Source organism: Stenella coeruleoalba (assembly GCF_951394435.1).
Source record: "Stenella coeruleoalba genome assembly, chromosome: 10".
NCBI classification, from domain to species: Eukaryota; Metazoa; Chordata; class Mammalia; order Artiodactyla; family Delphinidae; genus Stenella; species Stenella coeruleoalba.
In genome coordinates this window covers 18,297,199-18,317,267 of record NC_137156.1, presented here as the reverse complement: position 1 = coordinate 18,317,267, position 20,069 = coordinate 18,297,199, and the positions used below count along the sequence as shown (strand labels likewise).

At 39.7% G+C, this 20,069-nt stretch overlaps 1 protein-coding gene across 34 annotated transcripts in view; it reads right to left on the bottom strand.

Moving 5' to 3' along the window:
• Window positions 1–20,069, bottom strand: part of LOC307193308 (uncharacterized protein) — a 1,334,119-nt gene that overhangs the window by 124,493 nt on the left and 1,189,557 nt on the right. For all 34 annotated transcript variants that reach the window (XM_079935107.1, XM_079935085.1, XM_079935089.1 and 31 more), the window contains one exon: window positions 3,118–3,213. The gene's annotated coding sequence lies outside the window, so the exon portion shown is untranslated. The remainder of the gene's footprint in view (window positions 1–3,117; window positions 3,214–20,069) is intronic.

Here is a 20,069-nt window from a genome sequence, read left to right as displayed (position 1 = left end):
GCAATGAACGTTGGGGTGCATGTATCTTTTCGAATTATGGTTTTCTCTGAGTACATGCCCAGGAGTGGGATTGCTGGGTCATATGGTAGAATTACATTGATTTTTAAAAATTAAACTAACTCTATATCTCTTGGATAAATTACACTAGCACATGATAAACTATTCTGTTTCCACATGGTCTAACTCAATTTGCCTAATACTATAAAGGACATTTACATCTATGTTCATTAGTGATAATGGGCTTGTAATTTTCTTTTCTTGTTGTGTCTTTCTGGTCTTTGAATCATCAATATGCAGGTCTTATTAAATTTTGGAATTGGACATGGTTTTCTCCTTATTTATTTTTCTGGAAAATTTCATGTAGAAATTGTATTATTTCCTCTTTAAATTTAGAAGGTATTACCACTGATGTCATCTAAGCTGGGAAGTTATAACATTATATGGTTAATTATAACATTTATATGGAAAAGCGAAACATTTGGAATAGCCAGAGAAATCTTGAAGAATATTATTGAAGGACTTATGCTATATGATTTCAAGACTTGCTATAAAGCTAGTTATCAAGAGTGTATGGTGTTGATGTAGTGTAGACAAAATAACCAATAAAACGGAAGATATTTCAATATTAGGACCTGGCATATATGTCAAGTGACTTTTTTATGAAGGTACTAACTCAATTCAATTAAAAATATATAGTTATAAAAATTGCTCTTTAACAACTAGATTAAAATGATTCACTAAATAAATGAATCTGGCCTCTTTATGATGCAATACACAAAATTAATTTGGGGTGATTAGAAATGTGATAGCTAAAACTATAAAATGTCTAGAAGAAAACAGAGAATATCCTAATGACCTTGTAGTAAGCAAAGATTTCTTAGAGAGAACACAAAAATAACTGAGCATAAAATAAAACATTGAAAGTTAGACTTAATAAAAAAGTTTAAAAATAACATCTGTTCATCAAAAGACAGCATTAAAAAGTACAAAAGGCTGGTCATAAAATGAGACAACATACTTGAGATACTTATGTTTGATGAAGAACATGTACCCAGAATATACAAGAACACCAATAAATCAATAAAAATACAAACAACCTTTCTTCCCTTATAAATATAGGCAAAAGGCAGTCACTTGGTAAAAGAAGGCATATGAATGGCCAATAAGCATATGAAAAGGTGTTCAATATCATTAATTATCGGGGAATTAAGACCAGAATATAATACAACTTCACATCCACTAGAAAAGCTAGATGTAAAAAGACAAACATGATAAGTGCCTGGAACAATGGGAAATATCATAGGTTTCTAGTGGAATGGGAAGATGGTACAACCAGTTTGGAAAACTCTTTGTCAGTTTCTTATAAAGTTAAACAAAACCAACGATTTCATTTCTAAGTATTTTCCCAGGAGAAATGAAAACATATCCCTCAGAAGACTTATACAAGACTTTTTTTCATAGCAGCTTTATTCATAATGTCAAAAACTGGAAACACACTAGATATTCATCAACAGGAGAATAATAAGCAAATTATGGGATATTTACCATGGAGTACTACACTGCAGTAATAAAAAGTCAACTACTGGCGCACACATTACGACATGGATAGATCTCAAAATCATTACGTTAATTGAAAGAAGCCAGAAAAAATGAGTATATACTATACAAGTCCATTCTGCTACCAGTTCATAAACAAACAAAACTATGACAATATGACGACAGAAATCAAGGTGACAGTTGCCTGTGGGAGTGGAACTATGATGGGAAACTGGGGAACTTTCCCTGGTGTTAGAAGCATTCTATGCCTTCATGAAGGTGGGACAAGGTACGTAGATTTATTAAAACTTATCAAGTTGTACACTTAAGATTGGTATATTTCACTTTGTGTGAAGTTTACCTCAAAACAACAAAAAAAGAGAGATTTATAAGCAAAATGAAGTGCATTTTTTGTTTCTGGTTTTTTTTTTTGGAAGAGAAGGATTTGAGGGAGCAAGTGAGGAGAAGGAAGGTGACTGGAGAGGGAAGTCAGAGAGGGAAGAAAAATACTCAGACAAGGAAGGAAGTTGGGGAGGACCAAGAGAGAGCTCAGTAAAGTGGTAAGCACTATTTTGCCATATTTTCTTTTATTATTATTATCATTATTTTATTTTTTGGCTGCACCATGCAGGATGTGGGATCTTAGTTCCCTGACCAGGGATTGAACCCGCGCCCCCTGCAGTGGAAGCACAGAGTCTTGACCACTGGACTGCCAGGGAAGTCCCTGCAGTATTTTCTAGATTGATCCTGCAGGTATCAATATACTTCATCTCACATATTCATGATCACTTTTTGGATCTACTTAGAATATAAGACATGTTCAGTGACCACTGTCCCTAGCTGTGAGTGTTTCATCAGTGGGAAATCAAAAGGTATATGTGTCAGAGGAACAGCAACTCAAAAGCTCCGAAGCCAAGTGAAGCTTGGAGGCTAAGTCTCAGTATCCCCAGATGCTCCGTGGACCATTTGTGGGCACAGGGCTACACACAGAGCTCAACATCTTGGGCTTCTCACTACACAGAGAGTGAGGATTACATAAGTATTCAGGTGTTTCATGCTCCATGGGCTTTACATGTACAACAGAGGAAGTTTATTTTTGCAAGATAGCAGCCTATATTAAGGCACACATGGGTTTATATTGTTTTTGGCATCCAGGGGCCCTTTTTACTAGATTTTGTCAACCATGTTTCCTTTCTGAACAGAGGCCGCATACAACAATTGGATGAACAATTTTGCAAAATCTCTCAGGGGGCCTCTCTTGAGGCTGAGCCCGTATGAGATCACGACATGAGAATATGGGTTAGCTGGACTTTTATTTCAGTAAGTGATCTCATTCACTTAAAGCACTAATCATTTTAACAGGAGAAAAGTACAGCTTTCCAAAATCACAGCAGGAAAAAATAAGAGAAAAAGCATGTCAGAGTGATCTTGTGGAGGTTCCCATGTGCTTTTGCACTGAAAATTTTCCATGTATACATCATCAGAATGGACATACAGTCTGATATTACTGGTGAAAGATATATATGAGAGAAGTCAACCTAATGCAAACAAATAGGATTGCAGGCTGCAAAGCTGACTTACCTGGTTTCTGTTGACTACATTTGACATGAAGAAAACCACTTTCCCCTTTTGGAAGTCTTTCCATCATAAGGCACATGACATCTGCATGAACATAATCTGTAGATGAGAGAGATTGTAATATGCTTTCAGCATGTTTGATACTAGTGACTGGATCTACTTGAGGTACAATATCTGGATGAAAATTGGAAATTCTAACACGGCTATCCCTACTGTGCCTCCTGGTTTTACTTTATTTCCAGATTCAGATTAGCTAAGTAGAGCTCCTTCATTTATGTTCTCCATTTTGCTAACTTTATATCTGTCCCTTTGCTTATTTCTGATCAGCCACGGTGAGTGCAGCAAAGCACCTTAAAGCATCTCACACTATAAGGAGTAGGATTACTTCCAGCTAAACCTACAAGTCTGGAAAGCACATCAAACCCAGAAGTAAAGTTAGCCCAATTCTGTTTTCCATCAGTAAATGCATCAGGAACAGATTCAAGTAACTTCATGGAATGGTTGTATTTTAAACAAAAATATGTGTCTACTGGGGAAAAAACGGGATGATCAGCATTTCTATAATTGCATGTGCAGCAATCACAACTCTTGCATTTTCTGGATACAATACTGGGTAACTCACTGTGTGACACATCAATTAATACAAAACTGGGGACTACTACTGGAGATGCTGATGGTCAATGGCTCCTGTGGATTTATAAAGCTTGGATTAATTATGAGCTTCTCTCGGCTTCTATGACTACACCTCTGACCATTAGATCTCCACCCTCACTCTACAGCACATACACTGCCATGGAGGGAGTTTCTGTGGAGGAACCTCACACCCAGAGCCTGTCATCAGAGCCAGTGCAATCAACTCAAGTCAGAATTTCCTCATCCAATACCCCTCCCTTCAGAATTATAGTTACCCAAGCCATGGTTGATCCCTCCCAAATGAATAGGAAGCTGTTACGGCAAATCTTGGGAGTCTGTGGCCAGTTTAGTCTGCCATTACTCAAGTCTGTTATCCTTGCTCATTGCCCAAGATCTGAGCCTTTCTCCTCAACTACAATCTAGATTCTTATACATGTTGCTGCTCCAGGCTCATTTTTCCTTGATCTGACCTCACTGCTGAGTATTTATCCACCATGTACCTGTTGGAGACCCTGATTCACAGTTACAAATTTCTCGCTCATTTCTGAGTTCTTCATTGAAATTCCTCACTCTTCATGACTCTGCCATGAAAAGCCATTTTCTCCTGCAGCTTTTTCATTTGGATTCTACTCTTTCACCAACATCTCATGGACCTCACATCTGGGAATTGAAGTTGGCATCCTTCTGACCTCCATTCTGGAGTGTACACTATTTCCCCTTCTCCATGAAGTAAAAATCCTGCTCATTGGAGCTGACGCTAATCTTTATTCATCCACCTCATAAATCATCCACAGACTCTCTGATCACACTTGCTCACTTACTAATATTTTAGTGCCTGGTCATAGTCTTTTTCTCCTGGTTAAGTTGGGTCTTTATTTTAGGTGACTTCAAACTTCACTTTGGCAACCCATCTAACATAATTGCCTTTCAGTTTCTTTACCTTTCTTGTCCTGTTCATTTCACCTCCACTCTACATTCCTATCCCCATAGTCATATTCCAGAACTCGACTTCTCCTGAAACTGTTCTACCACTGGACTAATCTTTCAGAAGCCTGATTGAAATGAACAAAAGAAGAGAACATGTAAAGAAATGTTTAGGAATTGTTTTATTTCTTTATTTTTACAAAGAATACCTTTAAAGACAATTCAGAAAGGGTTTAATGGAGAATAAGTAGATAAAAATTATGAGTTTCATCCATTAGTCATAGAGAAAGATGCTTAAGAAGGATGAGAAAAAAGTACAAAAGAATAGGTGGAAAGATTAAACTTGGTTAGAGGAAGCGCAACTCTTCCTTTGAAAGAGATGGAAATAAGATAAGGACAAATGTTTATATCAGTGGCAAGTGTAGGGAATGCATACCTAGTGGTTTCTAGTTTCTCTGTAAGGAACATGTAGAAATTTCCTGCTGAGAGTAAAAGAATGGGAGTGGGAATGAGGTAAAAGAACTAAAGAAAATTGTGAAAATTTGGAAGAGTATTACCAAAGAGTATTGTATTACTAAAGAGCAGGAATTTTACTCCACGGAGAAGGGGAAATAGTGTAGACTCCAGAATGGAGGTCAGAAGGATGCCAACTTCAATTCCCAGATGTGAGGTCCGTGAGATGTTGGTGAAAGAGCAGAAGAAGAAGATCAGACCAAAAATATGTCAGAACAGATAATATAGGAATAGTGACTTGATAGACATTTGTAGCAGAAATTGTTAATGTGTGTAGTTGATAGAAAAGTGGGTCAACGCTTGCTAGGGAAGGAAGCGAAGCCACTCAAGAGAGCTGAGATTAAGAGTAAATTGGAGGAATCAAAAGACAAAAGTCTCAGAAAGGTCAAAGAGAAAGTATAAGGAAAGTGGAAAAGAAAAACTGAAATAATAAGAGATATGAAAGCAAAAACACTGAAATATCTCCCTCTATTCATTTCTCACATAAAAAAATATCATGAGAGGAGGCATACGTTAACTAGTGTAGGAATATAATTTCTACATAAAAATTTATTAGTCACAGAACAAAAAGAAGATAACAAACACATTTTAGCAACACAATCCATTTGTGACTTGGAGTCTGACTGCTTGTTCAGCCTTGTCACATCCTAAGTGAAGTGGGATCTCTAATCCAATAGTTTATTTAAAGAGGAAAAAAAGAGCTAGAAAAAACTCCTTCAGTGGAAACAATAACGAAAGCAATTCCATACCTAATTTATTTAACCACAAATTGCTTCAGTCCCTTACCCTCATAGCAGACAAACAGATGGCACTCATTCCTTTCAAGCAATACATAAAAGCTGCAGGTTGAATCATCACGTTTTTTAAAAAAATAATAGAATATTTTCACAGAAAAACACAAGTTTCTACTTCCCGCAATATTTTACTTTAAAAACAAAAAGATCTTTTGATACAGACAAAATGAAGCCAACTCCAGGTTAGCGTAAGAATCAATGCAATAACTAAAGACAACCACAAGAATAAATTGAACAAAACTATTATGATTTTTTTTCTTTTAAGGAGAATGAGAAAGCATGCCATAATAGCATTTTCAAACATTAAGAAAAGATGTATTTGTTCTTTGGGACTTAGGCACTCAGGGTAAATGCAATGGATCTTCTAAGAAGGGTTTCTTTGATCAAGTCTGGAAATTCAACCTTTGGAAATGTTATCTATCTGATGAAGTATTTTTTGCAATCATATTTTATCCCAGGAAATTGGTAAATAGCAGGTGTTTGCATTGCATTTTCTAGTAGGTTGTGGATTCCGGGCAAACAGTTTTTAGCCAGAGGGGATAGTCGATTATATTACTGCTCTACACTTGACTATTCTTGTTCACTGGGGACGGTACCTCAAGTTCAACTTGTGTTCCAAAGAGAAATATACTTGCTGGTATCAGTGAAGTCTCTGGTAGACTATAATCGGCACAAAATTCAGTTGCAATGACAAACATTGGCCAAATCTATCCAAGGAAATGAAATACAGCAGAAGTCAGTCCCTTTGGGTCAACCTGGAGACCAGTTGTTTAGGGAGTGTATTTAATGACAGAGATTGAGTGGAGCAGTGATAAGTGTTCTGTCCAGATTTACTGAGAGATAATCAGAGGTGAGGGAGTCAGTAAATGCATTCCTTGCCCTTGAACTAGTTAGGTAGAAGAGGGAGTAATGAAGAAAGATTTCTCATACCGGAAGTCAAGTATGCAACCTTAGCGCTATCTTACAAAGTCATAACTCAGATGTAAACAAGCAAATCATATCATCTTCCTGATCTCTTCTGCAGTAGCAGCTATCATGATCCGTCTTATCTAGAGATGAGTTAAGTAACTTCTTCCTTTGGGAGGACAGGGAAGAAAGCAAGCAACCAAAATACTTGTTCATGTTTGTTCATTCATCCAACAAATAACTAACTATTGGTACCTACCACGAGCCAAGTACCATTTTAGGGGCTTGGAACACATCAGTGTGCAAAATAGACAAAGCTCCTACTGGAGCTTACATTCTACTTGAGGGAGATAAGCAATAATAATAAACATTATAAATAAATGAGAGTAAGTTAGAAAGTGATTGCTTTAAGAAGAATCCTGAGGACCAAGTCAGCAGAGGAAGAAGACGCTTTTAATTAAATAGGGTGGCTGGAATTGAAAGGTAAGCCAAGTCTTGAGAGAGGTGAGGGAGCGAGTCATGTACATATCCCAGGGGGACTGACATAAATACATGAGGGAGGATGAGTTTTGAAACAAAAGGACTTCTGTCTTCTATTTTCTCTGGAAAGTAGGAAACAAGGTCATCTGCTGAGAATCAAGCAGGCTTGGAGTAGGGAACTAATGAAAATAATTAGAGTTTGGGAGAAACACTATCATACATGCCAGAGGAAAGTAACTAGAGAGGGTACAAAAAAATTCTCAGCAGTGTTGGAGGCCCAGTTAGGTTGGTGGACACTAAACTTTTGTAATGGATACAGCTGGAATTGTCACATGGTTTTCTGAACACAGTGTTTGATGGAGCAAGAAATGGTTAGATTGATTCCAAATTGGGGATTGAATTAGTGAAATAGAGGGACAGAGGGATGAGAGAGCAAAGTCTGCTGGTGAAAGAGCACATGTGGAGATGGGTGAGTGGGCTCAAGTTCAGTAGAAAAGGAAGTGAAGACACACGTGGGCATAGCTGGAAAGGAAACAGGGGGTTTCAAGGGGCTGGGAGATAATAAAAGTGTGCAGTTATATTAAGAAAACAAGAGAAGTAAACAAATAAAATGCTGTGGTTTCCGTGGAACTTTAGATTCAAATTTTGAGGATTAAATGATTTCTGGCAATGAAAGTGGATAATATTGAGGGTGAATTACTTAGAGGCTGTTGGAGAAGATGGTTGGAAGATGGTTGGATGAGGAAGTCATCTACACTCCTTCCCATCCAATGGTCCTGAGGTTAGTAGAGAGGATGTTTCATCGACCACAGCGCCAGGAGAGAAAACATGAGCTTGGTGTTGAGTTTAAAGAACTCAACAGGACTTTCCAGGACTTCCCTGGCGGCACAGTGGTTATGAATCTGCCTGCCAATGCAAGGGGACACGGGGTCGATCCCTGGTCCAGCAAGATCTCACGTGCCACGGAGCAACTAAGCCCGTGCATCACAACTTCTGAGCCTGCACTCTAGAGCCCGTAAGCCACAACTACTGAGCCCACGTGACACAATTACTGAAGCTCGCGCACCTAGAGACCATGCTCCACAACAAGAGAAGCCACCGCAGTGAGAAGCCCGCGCACCGCAACCAAGAGTAGTCCTCACTTGCCGCAACTAGAGAAAGCCTGCGCGCAGCAACGAAGACCCAATGCAGCCAAAAATAAATTAAAAAAAAAAAAAAAAAAAAGAACACAGGACTTTCATTTACTAGCTCGGTAATCTTGAGCAAGTTCATTATGTACAAGAAACTCAGTTTTCTCTTTTGCAAAATGGATAAAATTGAATGCAACACAGGACTATCGAGAAGAATAAATGAGTTAATGCATGTAATATGTGTCTAGCACAGTGCTTGACCCAGTAAAGCATAATAAACAATTTACAGATATTACATTGTGTCCACTCAAAGCTCTTTTTTTCACACTTAAAATATCCGTGTTGGGGAATTCCCTGGCAGCCCAGTGGTTAGGACTGCACACTTCCACTGCAGGGGGCACAGGTTCAATCCCTGGTCAGAGAACTAAGATCCCTCATGCCACAAAGAGCGGCCCAAAAAAAAAAAAAAAAATCTGTGTTAAAAATGTGTCTCATAAGGTACCTCCGACACACACAAAACTAATATTAAATCAATAACGCTCCTCACTATCTACAATTGATCATGTTTTAGAACTGATGCATATGGCCATTCCTTTCTCTTTCCTCCACCATTTATTCCACAGTGAATGTGGAAAATTAATTAGATACCAGAAAAATGATAGTTGTAAGTGCAAGCAGAAGCTGAAAAACTGGCTAGCAGGAATCGGGAAGGAAACAGTGGCTTTTCTGGAAGGTATGAAATCAAATGATCCAAAGAGCCATTATGATGATATTGACACTACCACTTGGTCTGAGATACGACTTGACTTCCCCACACTTAACCTTTGCCTCTCACCTTAAACTCTCAGGAAATATTTTAAAAGATTTCAAGGATGTAAAGTTGAGGGATCCAAAAATGATTGACAGCAATTCCAAGAAATGATAGAGATGTTGTAAAAGAGCACCCTTTCCTATGATCTAGAAAGAGACCAAGAAAAAGAAATATTCTTGTTTATCCACTCAACACCTTTCCCATCCACATACAAGTGGGAAGGGAATGCTAGGTTATAGCTTGAATAAAAGGAGCAAAATGATTATGGATTATGCATTAATTTGAAGCGTTGAATGGGCTTTGCACCTTCTTGCGAGAGCAGAAGTGTGGGGTTTTTACCAAAAGAAAGAGTATTGAAAGGAGTCTTTACCATCTTAGCACTATCATGAATGTGGGACTCAGGTTTGAAGTTAGAAGTTCTACCCAGAAATTGGCTCTGACGTGAGGGTTCCCTCATGATCTGGCTCCTCTGAAAATGTCCTGCACTCGTGTCTTCAAGGGTGTGTGGTGAGGTACAAGGTCTCAAATCCTGGCTGGATCATTCAGGTTATTTAGAGAGTAACTCATGGCAGCTGAGATGAAGAAGAAATCCATCTCCTGGTAAAGAACGAAAGGATAGCATTGGCAGTGATGCTGAGGTGAAATCTGGAAACAAATGAGACTATAATTGGCAAGGGAGTTACAAGTTCAGAACTCAGAAACATGAGGAACATAACAGAAAGCTGAAGGAGAGTTGGGTCAGTATAAGGACTCAAGGTGGAACTAGGAACAAAGGGAGTCAATGGCCACTTTTTATACGGTGTTGGCATGAAGGTTAGTCTGTTGATTGAGACAAGACTAAGTAATTGTGACACTTCTACAGGACATGGAAGTGGTGGATATAACCCATGAGAATCTCAGCATTATTTTAACCTGATCCTAATAGCCCCTATTCATATTTGTTCAGGTAGCTTAGCCACCATTTTATACTATTTTCAGTTGTCGTTCATAGAAATCCCCTTAAATCCTCTGTGTCTGGTTTTTGATCAGCAGTTCTGATGTTCTCATGTTCTGGTTTTCCTAGCTGATTTGCCCCTGGTCAGCTAATATTCTTCATTTTGATATCCTATATAACTATTCTCTTCCAGCCCTGATAAAATTATCGTGCTGTCAGATCTCCAGACGATTTACTTATCTCATTATCCCTGTCATTCTCTTAGTGCACATTTCTGGGACTTCACTTAGACACAAACCAGTTGACACAAACCGGTCAATCCCTGTTAGGTCACCTGGCAGTCCATCCTTGTTTGTTATAAGCATTAGTAAGAATAAACCTGGCACAGACTCATGAAGATGCCTCCCTTTAGCAGATAATACTCATATTTAAATGTATACCTGTTTTAGAAGTGGATTTTCTTTACAGAGGTTATTTTCTCTCAATTGTGTCCTATGAAATTTATAAGCAGTGACTTCTTTGCTTTAAACAGGAACATCTATTGAGGTATTATATCAGTTTTAACCTTCCCCATTTGCCCCTCATAAATGAAAACATTTTAGGTTAAAGAAAATGGACACAAAATAGCATAACTGGGACAGTAACTTTTGTAATCCTTCTTCCTTGTATTCTCAGGATAAAGTGATTCACCTTACAGTACATTCTTAGAGAATATGAGGTCAAGTTTGTAAGCTAAATCAATGGATATTGCCTCTAAGTGTTATTGAAATGGTGAATCTCTTATCCTGTCAGTAGATAGTATTCAAGTTTTAAAGAGTTAGTGGAGAGTGGAGGGGAAATATTGGGCTCCATTTCAAAATTTTAAAGCTATTTAATATCAACGGGTCTGGAAGCAATTAAGATATTTGGAAATAGAGTTGCTGACCTCATTAATTTTGTAACAAATCACCACAAACTTGATGGCTTAAGACAACAGATCTTTATTCCCACACAGCTCTGGAGGTTAAAAGTCTGAAATCAATGTGTCAGAAGGGCCGTGCTCCCGCTGAAGACTCCTTCCTTGCCTTCACCCTGCTTCTCCAGCAATCCTTGGTGTTCCTTGGCTTGTAGTTGCATCCCACTAAGCTGTGTCTCCATCAGTACGTGGCCTTCTTCCCTGATGTCTCTGCGTGCCCTCTCTTCATCTAATAAGGACGCCATCATTAGACTTAGGGCCCACCCTAATCCAGCATGACCTCATTTTAACTTGATTGTATCTGAAACAACCATATTTCCAAAAAAAGGTCACATTCTTAGATTCTGGGGGACACGAATCGGAGGGTCGGGTACTATTCAATCCACTACAAGCTGGGCTAGTCATGCCCAAATATTTCTTTTAAACCCCCTAAATATACAATTCATTTCTCTTATGAAGAAGAATATGTAAGAGGTAGAGAGCTAGACCAGGTGTATTACTCTAGAGCAGTGGTCCCCAACCTTTTTGGCACCAGGGACCAGTTTCGTGGAAGACAATTTTTCCACGGGCCGGGGGAGGGGGATGGTTTGGGGACAATTCAAGTGCATTACATTTATTGTGCACTTTACTTCTATTACTATTACATTGTAACATATAATGAAATAATTATACAACTCACCAAAATGCAGAATCAGTGGGAGCCCTGAGCTTGTTTTCCTGCAACTAGATGGTCCCATCTGGGGGTGATGGGAGACAGTGACACCCAAAGTGTGTGGCTTAGGTCCAGTCTACTCCGTAATCTCGTTTTGGTTGCTGTCACTGCAGAAAACCCTGTTTCACAAAGATGGGATGTTGGAAATGGAAGCAGGCTTTTCAGTGCTTCTGTGGCAATCTCAGGATATTCCACCTTGAGTTTAATCCAGAACATATGAAGATTTGAAGTTGTCTCAAACATGCTTTTAAGGTCACCGTCATTTGTGATCTCAAGCAGTTGATCCTCTTCTAGCACAGACAAAGTGGTTTCAGCTGGCTTATTCACAGATGGGTTGTGGATCCATTCCTTCCCAGTTCAAGGTCTTTCCTGGTTGGGAAGTAATGCTCAAACTCTTTTGAAAGCTGAGGTAGGTGATCACACACCATCTGGGAGAAAGAAGCCCCTGGCTCAGTCTCTTTCAAAATCTCTGCTAATGTTTGAAATATGTCAAAAATCTCAATGTTCACTCGTCACCCCCATAATCCCAGTTTGGCTTTGAATGCAGCCACTTTATCTGCCGACTTGAACACAGTTGTCGTTCTCCCCCAAAGTGACAGATTGAGTTTGTTGAACAGGTTGAATATGTCACACAAGTAAGCAAGTTTTGCGACCCATTCTGTGTCACTGAAATGTGCTGCCAGTGGTGACTGTTTTTCTGAAAGAAATCTCTGGAGTGGCTCTCAAAAACTCTGGCCAGTGATCTCCCTTAGAAAGCCATCTCGCTTCTGTGTATAAGAGAAGACGTGTGTGCTCTGCGTCCATCTCCTCACGGAGCTGCACGAACAGACGTGAGTTAAGGGCATGTACTTTAATGTGGTTGATAATTTTAATCACATCCTGCAAAATGCTGTTAAGTTCGGGTGACATTTTTCGTCTAGCCAGCGTTTCTCTATGGATGACACAGTGCGTAGACTCACATTCAGAAGTGACCTCTTTGACTCGAGTAGTGAAACAAGAAAGCCATCCAGTCATGGCAGCCGCTCTGTCCATGCCTATACTGACACAAAATAACCAGGTCAGTTTTCCCTATGTGTAATCATTCAAATATTTGAATAGTTTTGCATCTGTGGTACTGGTTGGCAACAAAAGTGTACATAACATATCCTCATGCTCATCCTCCTGAAAAGTATATCACACAAAAACAAGCATTGTTGCTTTGTTGTCAACATCGGTAGACTCGTCAACCTGGATTGTGTACCACGGTGACTCATGAATCCTGTCTAACAATTGTGTCTCAAAATCCCCTGCTATTTCATCAGTTCATCTAGTTATGGTGCTAGCTGAAAGAAGAACATGTGATGTGTCACCTTTTGAACTGCAGCCTCTCCTAAAAAGTTCACAACAGATGTCCTTAGCAGCTGGCAGGATCAACTCTTCACCAACAGTAAAGGGCTTCTTAGCTTTAGCAATGCAGTTACCCACTAAGAATGATGCTTTCAGTGCAGACGCATTTGATGAAGTTGTAGCCTTCAATAATTGCTTCTGTTCTTCATGTTCATTTTTTCTCCTTTTGGAAAACTCCAAAGACTTTCTTTTTAATGCAGGGTGCTTGGTCGCCATGTGGCGAAGCAGTTTTGAAGGTTTCATGGCTTCATTGGATAGCTGGTTGCCACATATTATACAAAGCGGGATTGGAGAATGTGACTCACCTGTTGCAATGAACCTGTAATTTAAGTAGGACTCTTGGTATTTTCTTTTAAATGCAGCTTTCTTTTTGTGGGCAGTCTTAGAGTCTTCTGCTGTCTCATCATTGGGTCTTTCCCCCTTTTCAAAGAAGCTCTCCAGCAACGTTTGTTTTTTATTCATTTTGGCTAGGGTTAGCTTGTGGGCTTACCAAAACTGTGACTGAGACAAGTGCACATTGTGGGAAAGAGGCGCAGACAGAAGTGGTAAATGAAATAATGGGTGGGCCACGTGTGGACTAAAATAAGTGTCAGATTCTGACTTAAGGCCTGCCACCAGATGCAGCTTAATTGTTACTTGCCACTCACTGATAGGGTTTTGATACGAGTCTGCAAGCAATTGATTTATTATGGTGTCTGTGCAGTCAAACCTCTCTGCTAATGACAATCTGTATTTGCAGCCGCTCCCCAGTGCTAGCATCACTGCCTCAGCTCCACCTCAGATCATCAGGCATTAGATTCTCATGAGGAGCACTCAACCTAGATCCCTCCCACGTGCAGTTCACAGTAGGGTTCGCGTTCCTATTAGAATCTAATGCCACTGCTGATCTGACAGGAGGCGGAGCTCAGGCGGTAATGCGAGCGATGGGGAGTGGCTGTAAATACAGATGAAGCTCTGCTCACTTGCCCACTGCTCACCTCCTGCTGTGCGGCCGGTGCCTAACAGGCCATGGACCGGTACTAGTCCACAGCCCAGTGGGTAGGGAACCCCTGCTCTAGAGAAGCCCTCCCACATTGAAAAATGAGGTGAAAAATCTAGAAATTCTACAGTTACATTTCAATTGTTTTCTTAATTGATAGTACTTAACTCTTGGATCTGTATTCCACTGGCTGTGGACATTCCTCCCAGAAGAAGCAGGCAACATGCTATGAAGACCATTCCACAATTCCATTTATCTTTTTTTTTTGGCTGCATCACACAGCTTGCAGGATCTTAGTTCCCCACGACCAGGGATCAAACCTGTGCTCCCTGCAATGGAAGCACAGGGTCTTAACCACTGGAACACCAGGGAATTCCCCATTTATCTATTCTGAGTCCATGACCTCCATACCCACTATTGCTGTTAGAGTCTCCTTCTGCTTCCAGAAATTTAGCTTTAGCCCCTAAGGGGGTCTCGAATGGGTCAGTACCACACGTTAAGTGAAGCCACTGCTGTCCCCTAGAGCAGAAAATATTCTTTATTCTCAGTGTACTTGTTCTCAAAGTATGCCCAGCCACATTGTATAAGATGACTTCACCGTAAGTTACTCTGTTAAATCAAATAACAGCATAAAAACATTCTAATACCAAGATGTCAGCAATACAGAGATATCCCAAATGTAAATACAAACGCCCCTCATTATCATATACCTGGGAGAAACAAAAATGCCGAGAATAAGATCCTACAAATCGAAGTCCACAGAAATCACAGATCAACATTCTCAGGTTAATATGTAACTAAACCCATGCCAAAACAAAATCATCTTGCCTTTAAATATTAAGTTCAAAGGTAGTCCAAAATCTTCATTTTAGTCCAGAAATCATCACTGCCAATTTTTTTTTTTTTTTAATCCTGCTAATTCTCAGCCAGAGAGCAGAATTCTAAATCAGATGCCAGAGTGAAGTTGAAGAATTTCAACAGCTTCAACCTGTCTGTCTCTCCCTGGAAAGGATGTAGCTCTGCAGTGCCTCTGAGATTGGATTATTCCTGCCAAGTCTCTTATGTGTCCCCATTTGTAAAAAGTCTAAAGTATACATTGGGAACAAAGGAATATCTTAGCATTAAGCCACACACTCACAAAATGAAGACAAGAAGCCAATCCCCAGGCCTGATAGCAGTTATCCCAAGCAAAAGGAAGGTTCCAAAAACACAATTAAACTAGACCCACGTTACTCTTGCTTAAGGCTTAATGCTATCTAAGCAATGGAGGATAGATAAAATCAAGAAAATCCTTCATTTCAGGCTCACCACTTTGCCAATTATTCTATCCCAGGGGTCTAGGCTTCAAGACTTGTGGATTAAAATTCAGTAAGGAGAAATATCTCACCATGGAATTAATTATGGCACTATTTAAATTCTTCAGCTTGCAGAAAAATTCTTCTCTCTCAGTGGGTAGCATTAGAATAATCCTGCGATCTCGGGGAGTTCAAAATTTGCAGTGGCGGCAGTCCCATTCTTCAGGGTTTATTTTCATCTAGCACGTTAAAAATATCTTAATTTGTAGTTTTTCTTTGAACATTCACTAGCCAGTGACCTGGTGCTGTACTGGGGTATGGGATTTGTCTGGTAACAACCTCCCCACTACCTGCCCCACACTTTCTTGATTAGAAGGCATTTTTACTCCAGTTTCATCACAGCTCTTGCAACCACTGGTTCTTGCAATATAATTGCTTTGAGCCTCCAAGGCAGAGTTTCCCCAGTCCCACAGCTGGAGAAGCGTCCTTAGCCCATTACTTCAAGGAAGCTGTTCATGATGGTTATGAAACCAATGCCTCTGGAGCCCTGATAACTACCAATAACTCAGCTATCTGCTCTTTAAGACACTTCTTTACTTTTCTTTCATGTTTTGGGTTTTGAGAAGGATTTCTTTTTGGTACATACTTTTATGCAGTGGTGAAATACGTCTCCAGTGGTCTAATTTCCCCATAGAGTCCTTATTCCTCTGAGGAAAGCTCAGCTGGATTTTAGATACTTAAACCCACTTTTTGACCTCTTGTAGGACTGGCATTTTTCGGTAGATCTCAGTGTCTCCCTATCCCTCTCTTGCTCCTTGTCTTCTGGCCCTGAAATTCTTTTGCTAACACACTCTTATGACTTTGTTTGTATGATCATTCGCAGTGAGAAATTTGGAATAAACGAGTCCTAATTTTGCTAAAATCAATCATTGTTCACACAATTTTTACTATAACATGATATCCATTATTCCCATCTTAGTTTTTAATAGAACCTCAATTCTGCTAAACTACTTACTTCTCAGAATCTTTCACAGCAAGACTGGCCATGAGACCCAGTTCTACGCTAAAAAGATGTATGTGGATATTATAGGGTAGGGTTCAAAAAAGACAGACAAAACAAGCCCCCTGTATTTGTCCTTTGCCCACCACTCCTTCACCATTTTTCTTCCTGGAATGTGGACTCAATTCCTGCAGTGTTAATCTTATTCAACATTTTATAAATATCTACCACCACATAGGAACCAACATATAGAACCAACATCCTATTAAGTACAGTAGCCATTAGGCTAACCTCCAAAAAGAGCTAGACTCAATCTAGCATTGACCATACTCATCACCTTAAAAAAAAATGTGTCTAATCTTCTCTATGCCTTTATAACCCCTGATTCCATACATTCCTACAATGTATTCGTCTAGGGCAATAGCTACATCCCCATATACAATATTTGAAGCTTGCAAATTAATGCTTTAATAATTCCACGCTGGTATTTGTCTTTACTTCTCAACGACTTGGAATAGATCCCCAGTCTTAAAGGGGTGGTTTCCTGATAGCTCTTATTGTGATTTGCCTTAAGAGAATGGCTCTCCATTGCTTCCTGTATTTGGATTGCCTCCGGAGTAATTCCAGGTCATTAATGGAGATTCCTTGTCTTTCTCTTGATAAATTTCTTTGGGGGCCCAGTCTCAATTCTTGATTTAATAACCACAAAATCAGCTCACCCCTTCCTGACACTCTCTTCAAGGGGAATTAGACGTGCCTACATGCATCTCTGTTCTGCTTTTATATTTCTGCCCAGTTTTGCATTCAAGGTGTCCTTTCTCTCTACCTATCTGTTCTGCAAATCTTCCCAAATCTCAAACTTTTTTCTACAGGCATAGCTCTTTCTCCACCTTCATCAGTCTGTCTAGCTTTATTTTTCTTTCATTCCCTGCCATGCTCCTGATGGTAAGACAAAAGCATAATTTTCAAACCTCGCCAATTTCTCCTTGATTTCCTTATTCTTAGAGGTGGGGATTTCCAAGGCTAGGCATTTAAATTGCTTTCTTAGTCTCTGGATCTCCAATGATTTCTGTGAGTCAAATTATTCAGAGAGGGAATTTGCTTGGCCTTTCTTTTTTTTTTAATTCTATCTATATCTTCAGTCTCTGATCTACCCATAAATTGACTGCTCTTGGAGCTCGTGGCCTCCCTTAACTTAATCGATGTGAAAAAGAAGCACAAGGATTTTAAATAAAGTTGCTGCTTTATTGCAAAAAAATGTAGGAATTGCAATTTTCTAAGCAGAGTTTGGGCGCTGGCAGACACTGACTGGTGTTCTAGTTTAAAGAAGTGAAGATCTAAATGGGGTCCTGGTCAGGTGGACACTGAACTGACCTCTGTAAGCAGGTGTTTATGGGTATATAGAAAGCATGTGCCTCTACTCAAGGGAGAAATCGCTTTCCATTGTCATGTGTCAATTAAAGCTAGTAGATACGAGATACACATTTTGAATAGGTTAATAACGCAGTGGTACTCATTTATAAGGCAAGAGGAGTTTTAATGAAAGGCATCAAGAAAGAAGGATGCAATGAAATAAAAACGCAAGGGAGACTTGGGTTAGGTCACTAAGGTAATAAGAGAAGAGAACATTGGTGACCCAATACTGAGCTTACCTTTTAGATGGTGATCAAGAGTGTCAGGGGTGTGGGGCTGATCAAACACATCATGGGCCCAGATCACAGATAACCTCATGGGTATCATTAATCAGTTCAATTTTTATTCTAGAACCTATGACAGACCCTTGAAAGAATTTAATGTGGGGACATGAGTATCTTTTTAAATATAATATGTTCCAGAAACTGCACCAAAGTTACTGTATAAATATTGGCCCACATATACATACAAGCAAAACTGATTTTAGATGAAAGGAGAATATGGTCCAGTTGTCAAGTTCTTTTTTTTTTTTTTGGCCGTATGCGGGCCTCCCACTGTTGTGGCCTCTCCAGTTGCGGAGCACAGGCTCCGGACACGCAGGCTCAGCAGCCATGGCTCACGGGCCCAGCCGTTTTGCGGCATGTGGGATCTTCCCGGACCGGGGCACGAACCCGTGTCCCCTGCATCGGCAGGCGGACTCTCAACCACTGCGCCACCAGGGAAGCCCTGTCAAGTTCTTTATAATAATGTAGGCACTTGATGATAAACACCAGGAGTAAATAACCCAAAGCAACATAATATTTATAATGTGCACATAAGATTATGTTGGCAAATGACCTAGAGTAGACAATCAAGCTATGCACAAGGGACTTCCTTGGCGGTTCAGCGGTTAGGACTCAGCGCTTCCACTGCAGGGACAAGGGTTTGATATGAACAAATAGCACTTTGGATCAGCAGTAGAGAGACTGCCTTCTGTCTACACAAAATTTATGTATTTTCAGTGTTAGTAATATGAAAGCCTGAAAACCAACATCCTAGTTCCATTTATACACAGCTCGAGAAGTCTGCTTGCCTGGATATATCTCTTAATAGATAAAATATCAGTATCAAGCTAGAAGACCAACAGACTTATAAAGCAAATACTACCAAAAAGCCATTTCCCTTGCTGTAATCATTTCTTCATTTAAACCATTCTGCTTAAGAATGGAGTGAACTGAGAGCATAATGAGGTGAAAAGCTATCAAAGTGATCGTTGCTGTGAGTGCGAGGTTGAATAATTGTTCACTTTTCAACAAAGTATTGCTATAACCGTAGGCAAAGACTGAGTTGGGACAAACATTTACATTTGAAACAGCCTGGTAGGAAGCAACAGCCAGACCTGCCTACAATTAGCTCTGCCCCGATGGAATTTTTAGATTACACATGCCTTGAAATGTCAGGAAGCAGTGCCTGTTTTGTTTTGTTTTTTAAATAAAATCTTACAAAAAACTTGACATATGATAGAAATAAAGGGAGATTGTTCACGGCTGGTATCAGGTTAGAGGGCAAAACCCCAACCATTTCTTTTCCCCTTGCCTGACTGAGGTGGTATCTCAGGAAGTTCTGTGTGACTCTTGGGTTCTGGAGAAACAGGCTTGATAAGTGTTATTCTAAACTGACAATATGGATGGCTCCAAGTGCTTAAAACCACCATCACAATAGAAAACTCTTCTTTAATCAACTATGTTAAAGGAATGCATAGAACTATGAAACGGAAGCATTGAAGACAATTTAGAACTCCTGCTCAACTAACCACACATCCCAAGAATCCCACTTAAACTGTTTCTGATAGATAAGTAACCCGCTATTTGGGGTGAACAGCTGTCCTCCCATACGTTCTCTAAAGTTCTCGTTTTCATTCACCTGTTATAAGAGGATCTAGTTCTGGTTTCTCTCCTGTCTACCAATGTTATGTCTCCTAAAACACACATCATTGACCTTACCTTTGGGAAGGAGAAAGCAGCCCAGACCTCTGGGAGATGGTCTGGTGCTGTGTGTTAGGTCTTGGTGCTGCTGATCTGGCGTTCACAGCTAGATCTTATGTGTGCACC